The 19,534-nt window shown below is 48.3% G+C and overlaps 1 protein-coding gene across 2 annotated transcripts in view; it reads left to right on the top strand.

Moving 5' to 3' along the window:
• The first annotated feature begins 2,090 nt into the window (after positions 1 to 2,090).
• SLC45A4 (solute carrier family 45 member 4) overlaps positions 2,091 to 19,534 on the top strand; it is an 87,132-nt gene continuing 69,688 nt past the window's right edge. Inside the window, exon 1 of one of the 2 annotated variants that reach the window (XM_063327615.1) lies at positions 2,091 to 2,694. The gene's annotated coding sequence lies outside the window, so the exon portion shown is untranslated. Of the gene's footprint in view, positions 2,695 to 2,717; positions 3,280 to 19,534 lie in introns of those variants that run through there. The other variant, XM_063327617.1, reaches the window with a different exon arrangement.

The following is a 19,534-nucleotide window of genomic DNA, read 5'->3' as shown; positions in this document are numbered from 1 at the left end:
TTGATGGCCACCCAAGCCTATAACGTGGGGCCAGTCCCTGCAAGGAGGACAGGTGAGTCCATGACATGTAAGTGCTCCCCATTTTACCCAAATCAGTCTTGCATCCCCTAAAGCATTTCAGTTCAGCCCCAAACCCACCTCTTTCACAGTGCCTTGGCCATAACAAGCTTGAAGAGCTCAAAGAAGTTCCCCACGGCCTTTTTAGCTCTTTGTGCTGTAAATTCATTGCTTTCCCCTTCTCCCCTTACCTCCATAGCCTAAGACAGCCCTGCTCCCCTCACAGCAGGATCTGACCTCTCTCTTTTAGGTGTTTCTAAATGTTCCCGGTCCCAGCAGCCCAGCTGCTGTCCTCTAACCAGCCCATCATCCTGTCACCCAGCCTTGGAAAGTTTTTCTCCCTCCCTACCTTGCACTTGCCAGAGACCAGCTGATTCATCCACTATCTGCCTCAGGCAACCCACGCAGCCGCTGATGATTGAGTTATTTAACAATTAAGCAGAGCCTTAAATCTTTGCAGCACTTAACATGTATTGACTAATTAATCCAAGCACCTATCTGAGGTAGGTTAGTTCAGTCTTGCGTGTAGCTTCCAAACATGCCCATGGCTGCCTCGCCATGGGTCAAAGGCAGAGGCAGGTCTGCGGAGGTGATAGGAGGTCCACCATCCCCATGGCCCACACGTCCATGAGACTCATGCAGCACTGCCCCTCTGCATTGTACAACCCGTTGGAGCTTCAGAGGTCACTGAGCTGAGGGGACTATGTCCCTAGCCCAAGACTTTTGCAAAGCTTGCCCTTGAATGGGCTTTTCTCCTGCATCTTCTCAGACCCGGCATGGTTGCTTTGTTCCCTGGTGTCCCCCGCTCCCACCACCATTGGGGCACCCTCCACATATAACAGCTGGAGCCAACTTGCTCGGACAAGCAAGGAGCTGCTTGAGGCTCTGCCAGACCTTGAGAGCAGGTGGGGAGAACCTTCCCCTGGGGTCCCGCTGGCAGCCAGCCCCAAGCCCTGCCAACACAGGAGAGCAAACCTGGCCTTCAGGATGGTGGCAGGAGAGCACAGCACGCTGCCCTGCTGCCTCCTGCTGCAAGTGCCATCCAGAGGGAGCCAGGCTTTCCCCACAGCCCGCCGTATGAAGCCTATTCACACAAGCTGTCCCAGCCACATCAAAACCCACGTCCCTGTCTCGGCTGTCAGCGGGGAACGAGGCCAGGCGTGGGAGGCAGGGAACCCGCTCCCCGCATGATTGAGCCGCACTGGAGCTTTGCCCAGATGGGTGGACTGGGGACGCACCCAGGGTTACACAGAGAGCCCGTGGCAGCACTCAATACCCAGGTGACTCCCAGCCCTGGGATTCAGGAAAGGGAAAGGCAGGAGGTTTGCCATAGCTATGGGTAGAGACTTGGAGAGGTGAGATGGGCTTCCAGCCACACGAGCCTTGGGGACCGATCCTGAGCAAATCATCTAATTTTTTACTTTTTTCTCCAACACAGCCACTTTTCACTTAGCCAAGACTACAGAAAAATACCACGTCCTTGTGCCACGCAGGTTCCCAACCGTTAGCTAAGGCCAAGGCAGATATTAATTGCCCAGAGAAGCTGTGGCTGCCCCATCCCTGGAGGTGTTCAAGGCCAGGCTGGACGGGCCTTTGAGCAACCTGGTCTAGTGGGAGGTGTCCCTGCCCATGGCAGGGGGGTTGGAACTGGGTGATCTTTAAGGTTCCTTCCAACCTAAACCATTCTATGATTCTGTGATTAAAACTCCTGGACGTGCCATGGTCCTCTTGCACTAAACAGTACCGGATCCCCCCAGCACAAGGACAGAGAATCCAGAGGTACATGACGCTGTTTGACTCTCTGACACCAAAAGGTTTTGGCCCATCCGAGTCTTCCGAGCAGCTCATGCCCTTTCTCTTGCCTCCCCGTCACCCCAGGGCTTCAGCACAGTGACGCCCCCACCCTCCCTGACAGGCAGGTGATAAGGCTTGAGAAATGGTTGATGGGAAGGACCTGGCAGCAGAAAGGCACTCTGCCGAGCTGGGGAGCTGTGAAGCAGCCAGCCAGAAGAGAGCTTGATCTGAACAACCTTGCTGAGAAATGCCAGGAGCAGCGGAGTCAGGATCTGCTCAAACCAGGTGGTCTCTATAACAGCAAGGTAGCGGCTTGAGTCAAAAAGCATCAGCATCCACGTTATAAAGGCATCTCTGGGGCTCGTAATGGTACCCTTCACGTGCCCTCCATCTCATGCTGCTGAGGACGGGGTTCCTGCCTACCCCGTGGAGATACCATTTGCTTGCTTTTTAACACACAAACAACACGTCAACACATTAACAACACCAAAGCTAGAAGAGAAACTTCCTCTCCCTGTGAAATTCACCCCAGAAAATCCTGAGTTGTAAAGCAGAGGAACTTGTAGACGAACACTTTACCTCTGGGTCGCAAACCATCACATATATTAGGAGGGAATTTTCATTATATTTTTTTTTCCTTGCCTGAATATATGCTGATCTCATTCATCTTGGGAAAAGCACAGGGTGTTCTCATCCAGGCTATACCTGGCAAGCTGCATACGCTGTGACAGAGGGAGCGAACTTCTGAGCAAGATCTGCAGTGGCTGCCGCCGGCTTTCTTGTGGCTTATTTCTTGAGCGAGAGGCCGCCTTCTTCACCTGGCATTCTTGAGAGAGATGAAGGGTAAGTCAGCAAATCAGCTTCATGCACTGCAAACATCCTCTTGCTTTCAGCCATGGCAGAATTAGCTCAGGTCGGGATTTGCTGGTAGCTTGGCGAGAAACGTCTGCAGGGCTTTTTCCTCCCCCCCACCTCCCCTGGAGGGAGAAAGCAAGCAAATGTTTTTAACGTGCTGCACGGTTGCAGGAGCTGTGGTACTCAACCGACACGGCTCAGCAAGCGCTGCCGGGGAAATCAGCATGGGAATGTTCCCGATGCTATTTTAAACGCCGGCAGAAAACGCTAGCTAGCAACGCTGAATTCGACGGGGCTGCGTAAAGCCAAGAGCAGCGGCAGCGGCATGAGCTGCCTGCCCGTATAGCAGGGATGCCCCACGCCGCAGCGGTTCGCACTGATGTGCCGGGCTGCTCGCTCTCTCGCTCAGTTTGTTGATCTATTTGCTAACTAAGACGTTGCTTTGACATGTCAACAACCATCAAGCCGGCGTCTGGATGATGGCTTGGTGTCACGCAGGCACCTCCATTTAGATCCGCCGGTTAAAAATGAACGGGAGCTAAGCTGTTCAAAGGGATCCGCGCTGCCGCCAACGTGAGTGCTCCGGCGGTGGAAGTTGCATGCCTGTCTCCGAGGGGGGATGCAGCTCTCGCCGGGTGACTGCCGACAACCACCCCTTGCTCGGCCGGCTGTCCCTTGCCTTGCTTGCCCGGGAGAGGATGGAAAGAGGGCATGGTGCGGGATTGCTGCAGCCGGCGGGTGCCGCGAACAGCAGCGCGTGAGATTAAAGGTGGTATCTGAGAATAAAGATACCGCAGCAACTCCTAGCTTAAGAATAATGAATGTTGCAAGTCTGGCGACTGCAGGAAAAGTCCCCTTTGTAAATCATGCTGTTTGGAGCGAGGAGAGCAATTAGGTAGATTCTGCTGCAGCTCATTTTGGTCGGGTTAATTTGGGAAGAGGGTGTTTGCTGGCAGCTAAAGGAGGCAGCCTGGGAGACTGGTTAAAACGCAGAATTACCAGAGCAGGCTAGCGTTTGGAAATGCTATAATAATCTCAAGGCAGGGGAACATGGTTCGGTATGTTTTACCTTCTGAGGTAGTCAGGAGGGGAGAGACCTTAGCTTAGACGGTTCCTCTTGTCTTAATTAAGAAAAAAAAAAAAAAAGATTTTCAAAGACAGAGCTTGTTTTGCAAAGCCCAGACACCACAATGATGGGCAGTGCCGAAACCAGCCGTCTGTCCTGCCGTCTGAATGCCAGGCCTTTCCAGGAACCCTGTTTTGTGCAAGCAAAACAGCTCAGTCGCCAGGGAGTTTTTTCACGCCCTGGTTTTGTGCGTGGGTGCATCTCATTTTTTGTGTGTGTGTTTGGGGGGGGGAGGAGGCATGAACTGCTCGTTGTACCCGGGGTCTGACTCTGTGGCTGTGTTACTGTAGCTGTGACGATGGGTATGACACAGGGCTGTGCTTTTAACAGGGTAGTCACAGACGATCGTTCCCGGTGCTTTCAGTGCTCACAGTGTTGAGCATCTTTTAGCTAAAACTGGCGCCTGTTTCTCAAAAGCTGGTGTCAAATGCCCGGTGCTACCAGGCAACCTCCTGCATGGATGCGGCAAGGATGGGAGGTCTCAGCTGGGGTGACGGAGCAAAAATGCCAAGGAGGACAAGTTGGCAGTGTTGATTTGGACGGACAGGAGGTCAGAAAGGAGTGCAAAAAGCAGCGAATCCTCTCGGAGAAGGAGAGATGGCATTCGTGCCTGCTGGGACAGTTCTTTGGGTGTGGAGGGGCCAAAGGGTGTGTAAGTACAACACACATGTGATGGCAGGGACCTCTCCTCACCCTACATCATCGGTGTCTGTGCTCATCAGTGAGCGTACAAAGCCACACATGAGAGATCTGGTGTGCTTGCAAGAAAGGGGACTTTTGCGCATTCCCTACTTCTCTATTAAACTTCTCATTGCAAACTCTGCTTCGGCTCTTCGTCCAGAGGGAAAAGAGCAGTCGCTTGTGAAGGCTGATTTTTTTTAAAAGCAGTGGCACAAGGGACCTAAAGCACAACCTTCCTCCTGCGTAACTTTACTCTGTTCTAATTCCCAGTGCCTGCTGCAGGACTGATTGTAACCAAACCATTCAGCAGCATAAGGGCAATTCCTCTGCAGAAATAGCAGTCTGCTGAGAATTGCCACTTCATTTTCTTTCGCTACAGTTTTTGCACGAAATTTATGGTCTGTATTATTTCATTTAATGCTGTTGAGGACAAAGGGCCCTCTGTACCGAGCAATCATTTTAAAACATGCCCATTAAACCTCACCCTGTGAAAGCAGAGGGGCTGGCTGCTGCAGGCTTTGGTGGCGGTTGTGCTGATGTTTCTAGTCTTGAAGATTGCAGGAACCGAGCGTAGAACAAGGTCACTATTGTCGGAAAGGCTGGAGGTCTGGTGGTAGGAGAGCAAGAATGCTTGCAGAAGACCATCCAGGTGCCTTCACCTAAGAATGAGAGAGAGGAGACAGAGTGAGGGCTGTCCCTCCACGGCTCACTGCTGGTTTGTCAAGCAGGGGTTGGAAGGAGGCTCCAGCGAACAACTGAGCGTTCACGTCATTTTTTCCCTCCAGCACCTAATGCTGATTCGTAACTTGGATCTCCAGGAACCCCTTCACCCATCTCTGAAGCATGGTCACTGCTTTGCCTTGCAGGGATCAGAAATCTTGCTATAATCTGCTATTGAGCGGATGTAGCATTTTAGCCCTCCCACCTTCCCACCGTGAAGGGACTAAGCACCATCAGTAAGCTGATCTTGGCTGAGCTCCTCTCCTGGACTGACATCCACAGGGTGCCTCTCTCTGCCATGAAGCCATGTATGAACACAAGCAGCTCTGAGATGGATCAAGACCCAAAACTAGATGAGGGCAAAGATCAGAGAATCATAGAATGGTTTGGGTTGGAAAGGACCTTAAAGATCACCCAGTTCCAACCCCCCTGCCCTGGGCAGGGACACCTCCCACCAGACCAGGCTGCTCCAAGCCCCATCCAGCCTGGCCTTGAACACCTCCAGGGATGGGGCAGCCACAGCTTCTCTGGGCAACTGTTCCAGTGTCTCACTGCCCTCACAGTAAAGAATTTCTTCCTAATATTTAATCTAAATCTCCCCTCTTCCAGCTTGAAGCCATTACCCCTCGTCCTATCACTACATGCCCTTGTAAAAAGTCCCTCTCCAGCTTTCTTGTAAGGGGCCTTCAGATACTGGACGGTTGCTATAAGGTCTCCCCGGAGCCTTCTCTTCTTCAGGCTGAACAGCCCCAACTGTCTCAGCCTGTCCTCACAGTAGAGGGGCTCCAGCCCTCTGAGCATCTTCGTGGTCTCCTCTGGATACACTCCAACAGGTCCATGTCCTCCTTGTGCTGGGGACTCCAGAGCTGGACGCAGTACTCCAGGTGGGGTCTCAAGAGAGCAGAGCAGAGGGGCAGAATCCCCTCCCTTGCCCTGCTGGCCACGCTGCTTTTGATGCAGCCCATGATCTCCAGCATCCCAGAGCAAGGGGGATTAGGTCTCATGCAAAGCAAACACCTTATTAGCGGCTGCACACATACGCAGATGTAACCACGTAGCCCACAGCTCCAATACAAAAACACTGACCTGAACGGCAGCCAGATCATTTTTTATGAGAATGCACCATTCTTGAGCAATTTTTCCAGTACATCCCACGCAAACAGGTTTTCCTTGAACACCGCACGGCAGCATTTACCATCTCTTGCCAGCTTTTTTTTTTCCTACTTTCAAACGGTGGGAGGGCTCTCACGTATCACTTGGCGTCTCTGTGCTGGCAAGCACGGAGTCTGAGCGGCGTATGCTCACGGACACAAAATCCAGCACTAAACCATTTCATGTGACCAGTTCTGCCAAAGTCAGACAAGATCCCACCTTTTCGCAGAAATCTGAGGCCTCCAACTTGGAGCATATCTACTGGTCTAATAACGTGTCCTTCCTCTTCTCATCACCGCAACGGCCTTCCCAGGAAGGGCAAACTGACTGCAGTTGCACTGCAGAAGTGGCATTGATCCTTCAACACTGGCACTAGCTATTGGTGTCCATGATATTTTGCTAAATTAGCTAAATTCTTGGTGGTAAAAAGGGATGTGGATAGAAAACGGATAGTGTGTGTAAAGTCACGGGCATAGCTGACATTTCTGGCCCAACGTAGCCTGTGCCCACTCTGACCTGGAGTTTGAGCTACTGTGAAAACAGGGAGTTTTTAAGCCCCTATTTGGCCCAATTTATAAACTTCTACCTCACAAGAGTACCTCAGGGCAGCCAAGATCTATCACCAGATACATTAATTGCACTTCTTGGTTAGTGCTGTGTGAGGGACGTGTGCTATTTCTTCCTAATTAAGAGAATGAAATGGCCGGAGTTCTTCCCTTCCCACATGGGAGAGCCGGAGCTCTGCTCCTTGTCAGAGACCCCTCTTTGACCCCAGCTTGCAATCTCAGCAGGTCCCTTATTTCTGCATGCAGGAGGGAAGAGGAAGCGAAGGCAGCACTGCCTCTCCCGCTAGTCTGCCCCTTAGTAACCTGTACATTGGCCTGACCTGAAAAGCAGTGGAAAAATTGTATTTGTTCCAGACAATCTAACAAAAATTTCCCACATTGTCTCAGTCAGTAGAAAAACTGATATTCAAGTTCTTCCTTGAGCAAATTTGATCACCCTGGAAAGTCCATTAATTTTAACGCGCCAAAAAAAAGGGGCCAGGGGATATAAAACTTCAGCCCCAAATAAAAAATTAGTAGAAATTGAGTATTTTCCTTTATTTGCAATGCAACACACTAAATAATGTTCAGAATTGGCAAATACCGAGGGAACACTCTTTCATCACACAGTTTTACAAGGGAGAGAAGCAGCAAATCCTATAGTCATGTAAAGGTGGATTGAGCCTTGTCCCTTTGCAATGCTGGAGGCAGACTGAGTAACCTGCTGGGTCTCCTGTACTTGTCCTGTCAGACCTATTCCAGGATATTTGACATAATTCTTAGCTAATTGTCAGGCACGGGACCAGCTTCTGGCTGGGATCATGACTGTGTCATTAGCTGGGACTCTTCATGACCGCTGTCTTCATGAACATCGAGCAAATACGTGAACATCGAGCTATATACATGAACACTGAGGAGAGAGAAAGGATGAGCCGGGTTCTTCTCCATTTGCAGTCCACAGGCCACTCATCCCTGCCAGAGGATTCACTGTGCTTTGGCAGGGAGGAGAGGGAGTTTCAGATAACAATTCTCACACGCACAAGCCAATAGAGAAAACAATGATAAACACACCAAGAAAAACACGGCTTAACTTTGCTGTAGTGACCCATGAAAACCAGAGCAGCAGTGCTGCACAAGGGGGGATTTGCACACTTAAGTCCAAAGATTAAGTGGCCACAGGAGTGAAAAAACATTGACAGCCACCAATATATTCTGCAGTTCTTGTCTGAACATCCTGAGCATCTGAATTTCCCCCTTAGTGAGCTGCATTAGGCTGCAGAGCAGCCTGCTATCAGGAAGCTTTGGCATTAACGGCGGAGAGGCTGGATGCTCTTGGCATCCATTTTGACAAGTCTATTGTGCAGACGGGTTCGCAGAGCCGCGCTGGGTCCCGAGGAAAACAGTGGCCTCTTCTGCGACTGGGCAAGAGCTGTGGCTCTCCACACATTGTGCGGTATCCGCTTCGGCCTCCGGCACAAAGCCCTGTGAGCAACGGAGCCGGGACCACGTTTCCTCTTTGTATGAAGTCTGGGCAGACACATCCAGGTCACTCGCTCCAGACAGCATTCACGACCTGCGTTTTTGCCATCTTCCAGTTGCCCGGAGGGGAGCTCGGTGCTTTGGCAGCAGCCCAGCCTCTGTCCCCAGGGTCCCTGGGCTACGTTGCCTGCTGGAGCATGGCCGAAGCGTGTGGCAGCTCAGGCACTTGGGAAGAGGCCACCACGTCCCGCTTGGATGACGCCACAGTGCCTTTTGGGTTCATTTAGGTACAGCGCTTACTCTTCACTGACTCAAGGGAGATCCAAGAATAGGATTTAGCTGTAGCTCACCCTCCCCTTCCTTCTCCTCCGTGAACCTCTAGGAGGAATAAATGCAAAAGAGAATGAAGGTCATCCACAGCCAAGGCAAGTCCACACTAATCTCTCTCTGGAGCCTTAGTGGAGTCCGGCATTCAAGCTCTGGGAAGTATTGGGAAGTGGATAATTGAGCAGGAAAGGCCAGATTTTGGTAGCTGTGAAAAAGGGAGGCACACTTTACCCATGCCATAGAGAGAAAGGTGAGGGTTCCCCTCTGCTCCCAGGCGTTGGACACTAAGGTACAGGGGCTGGCAGACTGAAGATGAAGGACTGTGCCACACTTCTTGTTGGGCTAACAGGGAGGGACCACACTGCAGAAAACACAATGGCTCGAGGATGACTTTCATGCTCACGGGGTAGCTCGCTTTGGGGTATACCCCTCCTGTGCTTGCTCCTGTGGCATTTTTAGAAGATGCCCTTGTATGCAATGAGAGGGAAAGAAAAACGGTCTGATAGTCCATTCTTCTGGCAGATCTTCCCTGTTGTTTCTGAGGCCAGCTGTCCACCTCAAAAAAGACTTTTCTCTGCCATCCCAGAGAGAGAACTGAAAGTGCAGGATCAGCTGAAAGAGATAAACTTGCTGCGAGCAAACCTGACACCCTCTGCAACATCCGAGAGACCAGAAAATTTGTTTGCTTTGTTTCTACACAACTGATCAATTGAAACCAATCAATGAAACACTGTGGGTTAGCATGTTCCTGACTCCACCCCGCGGGCTCGTGGTGCTGCCTGATCTGAACAGCAGGTCGGAGTTACCACACATGCTAACACACACGCAAGCTCACTCTCCTCCATTGAGATCCCAATGGATTAGCTTGTTTTGGCTCTCAGTAAGGAAAGGCCAGTTCAAAGCAATCACCCAGGTGACGTGATGTCTCATGGATGTCTAATTATTAACTAAAGCTCAGCCTGGATAAAACAGAGTTTTTGACATCCCTTTCCTCCCAAGCCTTCTCCCTAAATCTTCTTACAACACAGCAAGCAACACAATGTGTTATCTGCCACGCAGACACGGCTCCTGAGTGCCACCTCACACCTCTCTTTCAAGGTCCATTAATTTAGGCTGCAGTTAAGCCCTGTGGATTTTTTCAAGCCCCACTTCTCCAGCCCTGCACGTAAATCTCTTGCATACCTCTTCCTTGCCCTGTTACTAAAGTACCTTCCATGGGCCTTGATCATGCTTCACTCTCACCCATTCAGGATACCACCATGGAGATTTTTCTCCTAACCTCTCTTTTTGTCTTGCTTGCCAGCCTATATCCCTCCACAGTCTCCTCCCTTCCCATAACATCAAACTCAGATCTTCACTCTCAAAGCCCTGTGACTTCTCTGACCATGGTGATTCCCAACAACAACAAGCACACGATGGCAACCTCTGTGGCCAACCTCCTCGTACCTTCTACCACGTCTTTGGAAGGGCTCTTCAGAAACATCCACAAATCAACCCACAACAGTCCCCCCAGGCCCTGATGGAAACCCATCTTTGCCCCCAGTACAATGCTGAGGTTGCCACGCAACATACTGGCAAACATTGCTTTCCTTCCCCGTGTTCCCCTGCTTGGCTGAGCCCACCCATTTTCCTATGTCTCAATCTTGGAATAGCAAACGTGAGGGTTTGTTGTGCAGCACAGCTTAGCCCAGCTGCAGCTTCTCGTCCTATGGCAACAGAAACCAGGAATAATAATAGCAAGGTGGTGACTCATTAAAACCAATAACCTCAATAATTAGGCTTACTTAACTTTTCCAACTGTATAAACAACTTAAAAAAAAAAAAGATCTTAAGCTTTTCCAATATTTTTTCACTTTTCCAATTTCTCACACAGAAATTGTCAGTATTGGGCATTTGTCTTCGTCAAATTTCCTCTCTACGCAACAGTAAATTCATAGAGTGAGGTGAAACATTTGCTTTGCCCATATTCTGTTAGTGGATTCTTCAGCACCTCTTTGCTTCTGAGCAAGGAAGAGCCCAGCTGCAGCCCTGCCTTGGTGCTGACACTGTTCCAGCTGCTGTTGCTACAGGAAAAATAAAAAAAAATAAGGTAGAACTGTCCAAGTTTTGAGCTCCTGAAAAATCTGTTTAAATCAGCAGGGTAGAGACTGGATGCAAATTTCTCTCCAGATCTGATGCTCGGTGGACGCATCTCTGCCATCCGCCACTGCATTCAGCTGCTGCTGGCTGAAGCTGCACCCTGCGTACAGCCTCTTCTCTGCTACCTGCCCCTCTCCAAATAACCCTCACCTACCCATCGCCTCTTGCCAGAGGCAGAGAAGGTGGCATGAACCAAGATGAGAGTTGCCATGGGATTAGGAGAGGGCGTTTGTGGGACAAGGAGCCATCAGGAAGAGGAGAGCACTTGGGAGACGGCACCTGAGAGGCAGAAGGGCAAGTAGCCTGAGGGCAAGTGGGGCAAAGAGACTGGGATAAGGTAGCTGGCGAGCTAAGGAGTCCTGATGGAAGAGGGTGGAACAGAGGAAAAAAGACCCAAGGAGGAACATATGAGAGGACCGGGCTGAAAAGGGGATGAAGGGACCATGCTGTGAAGAGAGGTGGGCATCAGACCCCTCATGCTCCACTCGCCTTTCTCTGTCCTTCTTCTTGCATTTTGGGCACACCAGGGTCTTGTGTTCAACTTTCTCCTTTTTTTAATTGCACAAGATCTCAATACACTGCAGGTCCCAAGGAGACTGGCAGCAGGAGTAGCAACTGAACCAGCGTTGCTCTGGAAATGGCTGCTTAAACCCCAGCAGGGCAACTGTCCTGGTGCCAGCATTGGGGAAGCCTAAGTGTAGACAAGACCTCAAGAACCTGAACCTCCAGGCTGTCATACCTACCCCATAGCCCCCACCCCACCCCAAAAAAAAACCACCAATGAGTATAATAATATGGTGTTAAAAATGGAAAGTGCTTATGGAGAGAGATCAGCTTGCTTTGTTACGCAGTTTTATGTCCTGGAGTTCCTTTTGATGTAAATGTGTGAAATTACACATTTATTGCAAGATTCAAATGTAGCCATGGCAACATGATTATCAAACAGTTGCATATGGAAGTCTAAATCCATACAGGTTTCTGGCTGGTGAGAATAAACTGCCCAGGGACAGGACTCAATGTACGCCAAGCTCAGGCCATCCACGTCCAAAAAGAATCAGCTCTAGCTTCTCTGCCTGGGAAAAATTCATTTCTTTGCATCCAAATTGTCTCCACGCAGCTGGGCTGACCACCAAGCAGATGCAGAAGGGCAGCTAAAGAAACCGATACCCTCAGCAGAGACACGGCATCGTGCACCACCCACCTACACGGGGCAACGCTGCCTTCAAGGCTGCTTTAAACAATCCCCTTTGCAAGGGAGAAGGAGAGTTTGGCCAGGAGCTGTGTCCCCCAGAAGGAGCCCTCAGTAGGTTTAAGTTACACCTCGAGCAATCGTCAGGCTGTATTCATAGATTAACCAGGCAGGAGAACAGGCTGAGCACCGTGCTCAGAGCAGCCAGGGCATTCCCCCACCCACGGCGCACTCATGTGACAGCGATCTGGTGACATCCAAAGAGGGGACGAGCAAAGCTGGCATGCATACTGGATGCAAGCAGGAAAAGGCTGTGCCCTTGCAGCCTCAAAACCGTGACCTTGCCAGCCATTCCTTGGAAACAGGGCCCGTCAATTAATTTTCCAGAGCCATCAGTCTGTTGCAGTCTTCTTCCTTCTCCCCTGGACACAAGGCAGGCTCCAAAACCTCAGGTCACGGTGTTTGCACGTAGGCTGTGCTCAGCTCAGAGTCCTCTTGTGTCCAGAGTGATGAGTATATATCATCACACGGACTGTGAAACAACCCCAAAAGAAAAAGCGGAGGGGAAAGAAAAAAAAAAAAAAAAAGAAAAAAAGGAACATGAACCCCAGCACGGAAACAGGCCAGTGGGGAGGAAATCAAAGGTTTAAATAGACACTCAAAGTTTGGCAGAACTCATCTGCAAATGAAAACAGAGTAGTGCACAAATTTGTCCTTGTTTTGCTTTTTTCCAGAGACTTGAGGTGGCTCTTTCCCTGAGAAACACAAAATTAGGGCACGGTCTTGCAGCAGGCACTCGGGAGGTATTCACAGCCCCGAGGTTTGGGTACCCGAGGCAGGAGCCCTGGCATCCCTCTGTAATCAGCAGAAAAGCAGGTTATCTCCACGACAACGTGGTGAGCAGCTTCATCGGACACCTAAAACATCTGATGGCAATGCCCCCGAGCTGCCATATAGGAATTCACAGGATGGCTTCCTCAGTAGGACGTTCCCGCAGTTAATTAACCTCTGATCCTTATTTCCAGTGGGAACACCTCTTCTTTCTGTCTCCAGCAAATAGCTCTTGTAGCGCCTTGCCTAATAGATTAGGCAGCCTGCTCGAACCTGGCACCTTCTTCTGCCGCGGGTATTTCTGGGGACCCATCAAATCCCTTTTAACCTTCCCCCCTGCAAAGCAAACAAACCAGAGCTGCCCCACGCACTTGTTTCCAAACCTTCCAAGTACGTGAAGTCCCAGATCAACAGTCCTCCTCAGTTTCTTTCTCTGCATCATGACATTTTATAGCAGAACCTCTTTACTTTTTCTCAGAGACTATTTTAAAAAGTACTGTTTTCACAGGAAATTTTTGGCTCGAATAAAATAGAGGCTCCTGTCACTAAAAACAGCCCTTTCGCAGTAAACACAAGGCTTTTGATTTTAAAAGTGACAATTATTGTTTCTTAATTTAAAAAAAAAAAAAGATTAATTTCCCCAAGCCATTTTAGAAAATTAATAAAAACTGTTGCTGTGCTAATTGCTATTACCCAAACAATTTTCACATCCACTCCTGTCTGTGGCTGTGCAGATATGGGTCATTCTGCCATTCCAGGCTGCAGCAGATTAAATATCTGATTTTTGGTTAGCCATGAATTATCGCTGAAATAAAGGCATCACAGCCCTGCCGTTAATGCTGCCTGATGCAATGCCCAGACTCCTGCGATGTGGGAGTGCCAGTGTGCTGCTGAACCATCCAAACTGTGCTGCCGCGGCATCTGCTCCCCAAACTTGGTCTCTGCTGCTTGAGAAAATGGACCAAATCCCTCTAAGAGGGGAGGCGAAGCTGTTGCCTACATCTCCTCCTCGCTGCGCTGCCCTTTGCAGTCCTTTGATCTCCGTAACTGGAGAATACTAATGGCAGCGCTAGAGCCTGAAGCGGCTTAAAGCCATTTTCTTTATTGCAGGATTAGTGCTGGGAGGGTACGAAACCTGCCGGCGCTGGGCTCAGAGCAAGTCAAGAGCTTTTTTCTTCTCGCAGACGTGAGTTTGCTAAGCGGACCGGCCTGCCTCGCTGCAGCACAGCTAACTGCTTTTATGAATGGAGTTAAAAACAACAAATGCTGCAAAGCTGTTACTAAGAAGCTGCTTTTTTTTTTTTTTTCTGGTGTCCTGACTGCTCCAGCCAATATAAGCCACAGCGTTCCCGAGCACTGCACAGCCCTGAAACGAAGGAAGTGGACAGGAAAAGAAAAGCACAGGTTCTCTATCTGTTCTCTGCCTGCGTTTAGTTGAGCAATTATACAATTCCAGATCCGTGATTATTCCTGGCAAGGTTTATTCATCTCATGGGAGACTTTTGGAATAGCACGGTGCTTTTGTAGGGAGTGTCAACCACCAGGTGAACGTGCCTTCCAGATCTGATTTATTTTTTTTTTAAAAAAATATGTAAGTAATTGTTTCTTTACAGTTTGCTCTTTGCCTTTTAATGACTCACATTTCTACTTTGTCAGCTTTCAACACAGGCCCTGCCCTCCCTCCCAGTACTACAATCCTCCCAGATCTCACCCACTGTGCCAGGTCACCCAGGGTGAAATCGTGAAAGAGGAGAATCCATTTTTTCGGCGCCCTGTCCAGATGTTCTGCTTACGGGGGCTGCTTTTAGGGGGCTGCAGAAACTACAGGCACGGCAGTCAGAAGGCGTAAAAAAAAGAGGTGCGAGCCTACCTCTACTGCATTCAGAGAGTGGGTTGTCCGTGGTTTATTATTTGGACAAATCCAGATGCGTTTTCACGGAGACGGCGACGGACTCTGATCCCCAGCACTGCTTCTGTGCCAAGTGTCTCATTCTTCTTCCAGCCTCCTGCAGGGCAAAAGCGCTCTTTGAAATAAAGAGGGAGAAAGCTTAAACATTCATAAAACTTAATTCTTCAGTTTTGATCTCAGTGAAATACGACTGCACTTTAAAAAAAGGTTTTGGTTTTGTTTTGGTTTGGGTTTTTTTGTGTAACTTTTCCCCGCTTCGTTCCTCTCCGAAAAATGTATTCAACTTGAGGCAGGGAGCAATTATGGAAAATTTCAGGCTGAATGGTTAAAGCCTGGCCAACTTGTAAAGTAATTGGAAACATAGAAAGGAAAGTGTTTGGCAACACGGGATAAAAGGTGCTATGTAAGTGGAGGATTCTTTTTCATTGCAGGCTCTCCTCTCTCTGATATGTTAATTGTGTTTTGTCTGATCCCTTGACAGTTCATTAATTTTTTTGTCCAATTGCAGGCTGTTGAGTGCAGATAAATTTCAGGCTATTATGGGAACACCCTAGAAGTTTGTATAGAAAGGAAACTCTCTGTTTCCTGTATCATCCTTCTGGGGATCTTGAAAGAGTTCACAAAAGCCACTTAAGCAAACTTTCTTTGCTGGATAACGGAAGGAAAGGAAACTGTGAACAAGCAAACAACACTCAATTCCATGAGACAAGAGATACTCATAGGTCATTAGAGAGAAAGTAAAGTCAATGAATGCAACACGCGTGCACACACAGAGAAACAATCTTGTACTCTGAAAATAATGGGAATTTCTGCACCTGCGCACTATTTCTGATCTCTAAAAAGGTAAATCATGCAAACCGCCAGTGAGACGGGCGGTGGAATATCTGTCCCTGCAATGGGTGAAATCTTTTTGAAGTTTTTTTGTGGCTCAAATAATATATCGCGGGCTGAATTGGAAATGGTTATGGATCAGCTGAACAGCTTCCCTTTCTTCCTGTCATTAACAGCACAGTTGCCAGAGGTCTGCTACAACCAGCTCTGTATTTTTTGTCACGTACAGAGCGAAAGCAAAGGTCTGAACAGCTGTAAGTTTTCCAGGGGCTGGCTTCAAGCGCAGAATTCAGATGGAGCTCAGAGGGCTGGGGCAAAACACAGCTTCAGGTGTGCAAATGCAGCCTTCACATCCAAGCCCTTGGAAATATTGGGGACTCCAATTTATAGGCTTGACGCTGTCTCTGAATTTTACGCCTGTTTTCTAAGGACGTGAGGTTGGTCCAACAGTATGCTCCCGTTTCCTGACAACTTACAAACCTCTTGGTTTCAGCTGCATTTCAGAGGGAGATCAAAATCACGGAGTGGATGAAATGATGCAAATTTGTTAAAGGAAGTGCTTAGGGCAGGAGATTTGCAAGTGGCTCACCTGGAATATGGGGTTTGTGGTATTTGATATGAGTAAATCCACTTGGTAGAGAGACCTTGTATCTGCTTAAACCTCAGGAAAACAGGTTTGCAGCCCACAGCAAGGCACAGACCTGGAAGAAGAGATGGTTTTGGGGGAATACTTGGTTAACAGTAAGCAGAGCAGGGAGGGAGGAAGGGAGAGAAAGGGAAGCAGGACAGCAGCATCCCTCCATTTCTGGAAAGTGAAGTTCAAAACAAGCCAGAAGGGATGATATAAAGCTGATATCCCCTAGAGAACACACTCACCCCGCTCAAAAGAGGAAGAGTTTCTGCAGCAGGGTGACTGAAGATCAATATGAAAGGTCGAGGCCACCTGACAGGTCATTTTCAGGACTATCGATCAGGATAAAATCTAAATTTCAGCTCAGTGCCCCATAGTCCCTGAATACTCCTCCAAGATTCTCCAGCCACGCTCCAGCCACAGCCTCAGCAGACCACACGGAGAGGTCGTGGGGAGCAGCGTTGCTCGTCAGGGGTTGAAAAATAGACCTCTAAAGGCAACGTCATGCATTTGCTGGGCATCTCAGAAGGGAGGAGAAGGACAGAGTGAACTACAGAGCCAGCACCAGCAGATCTCCAGTTTGATAGACGTTAAGAAAAAAAGAGAGGTGGCTGGTATCTGTTCTGTACCTGTTGTATTGTTGAAGAGAGGATTTCTGCCTCCAAGGGCACTGACTGGCAATTTTGGAAAGGCATTTAAGAAAATATCAATTGTGAAAACATTTTTTCTGGCAGATTCTGCAACATATGCTTCTGGTCTGACCAAAACCACTAACCGGAAAAAAAAACAGAGTGAGGAAAATACATGAAACTTCTGCCAGTTGGAAAAAAAAAATATTTCGTTCAACTTTGGAGCAATCCATTCAGGCCAGTTCTTGTTTAATTGGGACTGGGGAGGGCCTTTTTTTGCCAGAAATACAACTGATTACTTGACAGGAAAAATCCAAACCCCTCAAAAACATTTCTCCTGGTCTTTTCTCAAAGATCTCCGCAGCAACGGTGCTTCCCTGGGGAGCTTGTTAAACCTCCCAAATAACCTCATTGCTAGGAACTTTCTCTCCTCTCAGTTTTATTAACTTCTTTATCTTGAGCCGTAACCTCTCGAGCCTGCTCTCCAGGTTGCAAATAATCTCCACTGAAATAGTCACCTTCTGAGCATCTGTCATCTTCCATGCTCTGGCCCAGGTGAGTGCTAAGACATCCTTATGGAGAGCATCCGTCTGCACCCAGCATAAATGCATCGCCAGTCCAGAAAAATGGGATTCAAGGAGAAAGGATCTTTATCCCTATTCTGACAGATTCAGAAAATATTCCCTGCTGGGTTTTATTCACTAATAATAGGAGGGAAAAAAAGCAAGAATACAAAACTTTTGGTCCTACCGAAGCAGCCCTGGGTCTTTGAGGTACTTAAGTTAGGAGCTTAGTCACCAGGCTCCCTTTAAAAGTAAGAAAAGAAGCTGCTGAACTGATAGGATTGCCTAAGGAAGAGAAGCAGCAGGAAAACACATCTCTGTCACCTTCCTGGTCTCTTTGCTGTTAGCACAGCGTTCACCCACACACATCTACAGAAGAGCAGTGCCACCTCCGGGACCCCCTCCAGCAGGTTGTGTCGTAGCCCTGGGAAAATCCGAGAAGTGTTTGAGGAAGACGATGAAATTGCTTGAGAAGGAATTGGGAAACGCAGCTGTTTTTATAGGGATCAGAAGTGAGAACTGGAGGGTGACTTACCCCGGGAGAGACAATATTATGCAAAAAGGCCTGACCACTATCTGCCAGCCTCCGCAAGCTGAGACAAGGTTTAGGACTGTCGCATGAATCAATGTGCGACATTTGTTCAACAGAAAACTATTCATATTTTATGTAGGATTTCCCACCAAATCAGCTAGATGAACTGACTCATCCCGAGCACATACGATCAGCAGATTAAAAGACAAGGAAAAGTTGCTCCTTTTGGGACCAACCAGCTTTTAAATCATTTTAGCTGTGAAGTGAAACTAGGCCCCAAGAACAGCAGCATGTAATATCCACACTGTGCTTCAGGAAAAGGGACTTCCCCAAATCAAACACCGCCTGAAAATGGACGACGGGGGCGATACTCAGTTCTAAGAAAAAAGAAAAATTGTTGAACAGAACTGTTTTGAGTTAATTCCAAAAACTGTGATTTTGTCAGTTTTCACCCAGCTTTTAGGGGGGCTGAGTGATTAAAAGAACCCTTAAAAAAATCTCTGTATTTTGCCAGGGATTTTAATTTACACACCAATCAACTTTGGGCACTAAATGCACTTTATTTTTTTCCTCAAAGTTTAAAATTACTTTCGTACGAAACACTTTGGGGTCTGCAGTTGTTTGGCTGTGTTTGGAAATTCGAGCAATTAGAAGAAAAAGTATTCACCCAATTCATTTCAGTTGCTCGGTCACAACTACAACAACAGTCTGCTCGGGGTTATTCTTGAAACTTGGGTTGCTTAAGTCATTTAAATAGATTTCTATTTCAGAAACAAAATGAGAGCCAACAATTTCACAATTAAAAGCTCGAGGGCTATAAAACTTGGCTTCACCTAAGATTCTTAACATTGTTTTTATTATCTTAATCACTAGGTTCTTTACATACTAATTTTCCATCCCGTTGCCAACCAGTGCCAATCCAACCCGCTTTTCCATCACCCAGGTGAGCGTTACTCATGTTTTCAGGGGAATGTAAAAAAACCCTGAATATAGTCAGCACAACAACGTCTATTTTTGCGACGGCTCGTGGACCTCTGTTAACACTGAGTCACAGCTGCAGAAGTCACTAGCTTAGGTGTAGCTCCCTGAGTTTTTTTCTAGGATTTTCCAAAAATACAGGCAACGCGGCTGGTTTTTGCAGATGGCAGTTTTCATGACACAGGGCTAAACAATTTGAAATCCTGTCTATGCTGGGACCCAGAATATTGTAAACACCAATTAGGTATGTGACCGATTAGGCAAGGGAAGAGATGAGATAAATCCCAACGCGTGGTTCTAACAGGCCTTAGCAGAGCAAAGAGTAAAGCGAGTCCTCGTGGAAGACTGGAGAGGCTTCAGGTCCCACCTGGGTGATGAAAACAGACGTGCCCAATCACACCTGCACAGTTTAAATCCAGCTGTAGCTAAAAGGCTGCAAAACAAGAAGGCAGCGTGAGTAGGGACAGATGCTCAGTTAACTAGAGGTCATGTTTTAGTGTCCAGAGCTATAGACTAAGCATTTGTGTTGTGACCAGATAAAATACCGTATTTTATTCTGCACTGGA

The sequence above is a fragment of the Chroicocephalus ridibundus genome, chromosome 2, assembly GCF_963924245.1.
Source record: "Chroicocephalus ridibundus chromosome 2, bChrRid1.1, whole genome shotgun sequence".
Lineage (NCBI taxonomy): Eukaryota > Metazoa > Chordata > Aves > Charadriiformes > Laridae > Chroicocephalus > Chroicocephalus ridibundus.
The sequence above is the reverse complement of the archived record's forward strand: the minus strand, read 5'-3'. Positions and strand labels throughout refer to the sequence as shown.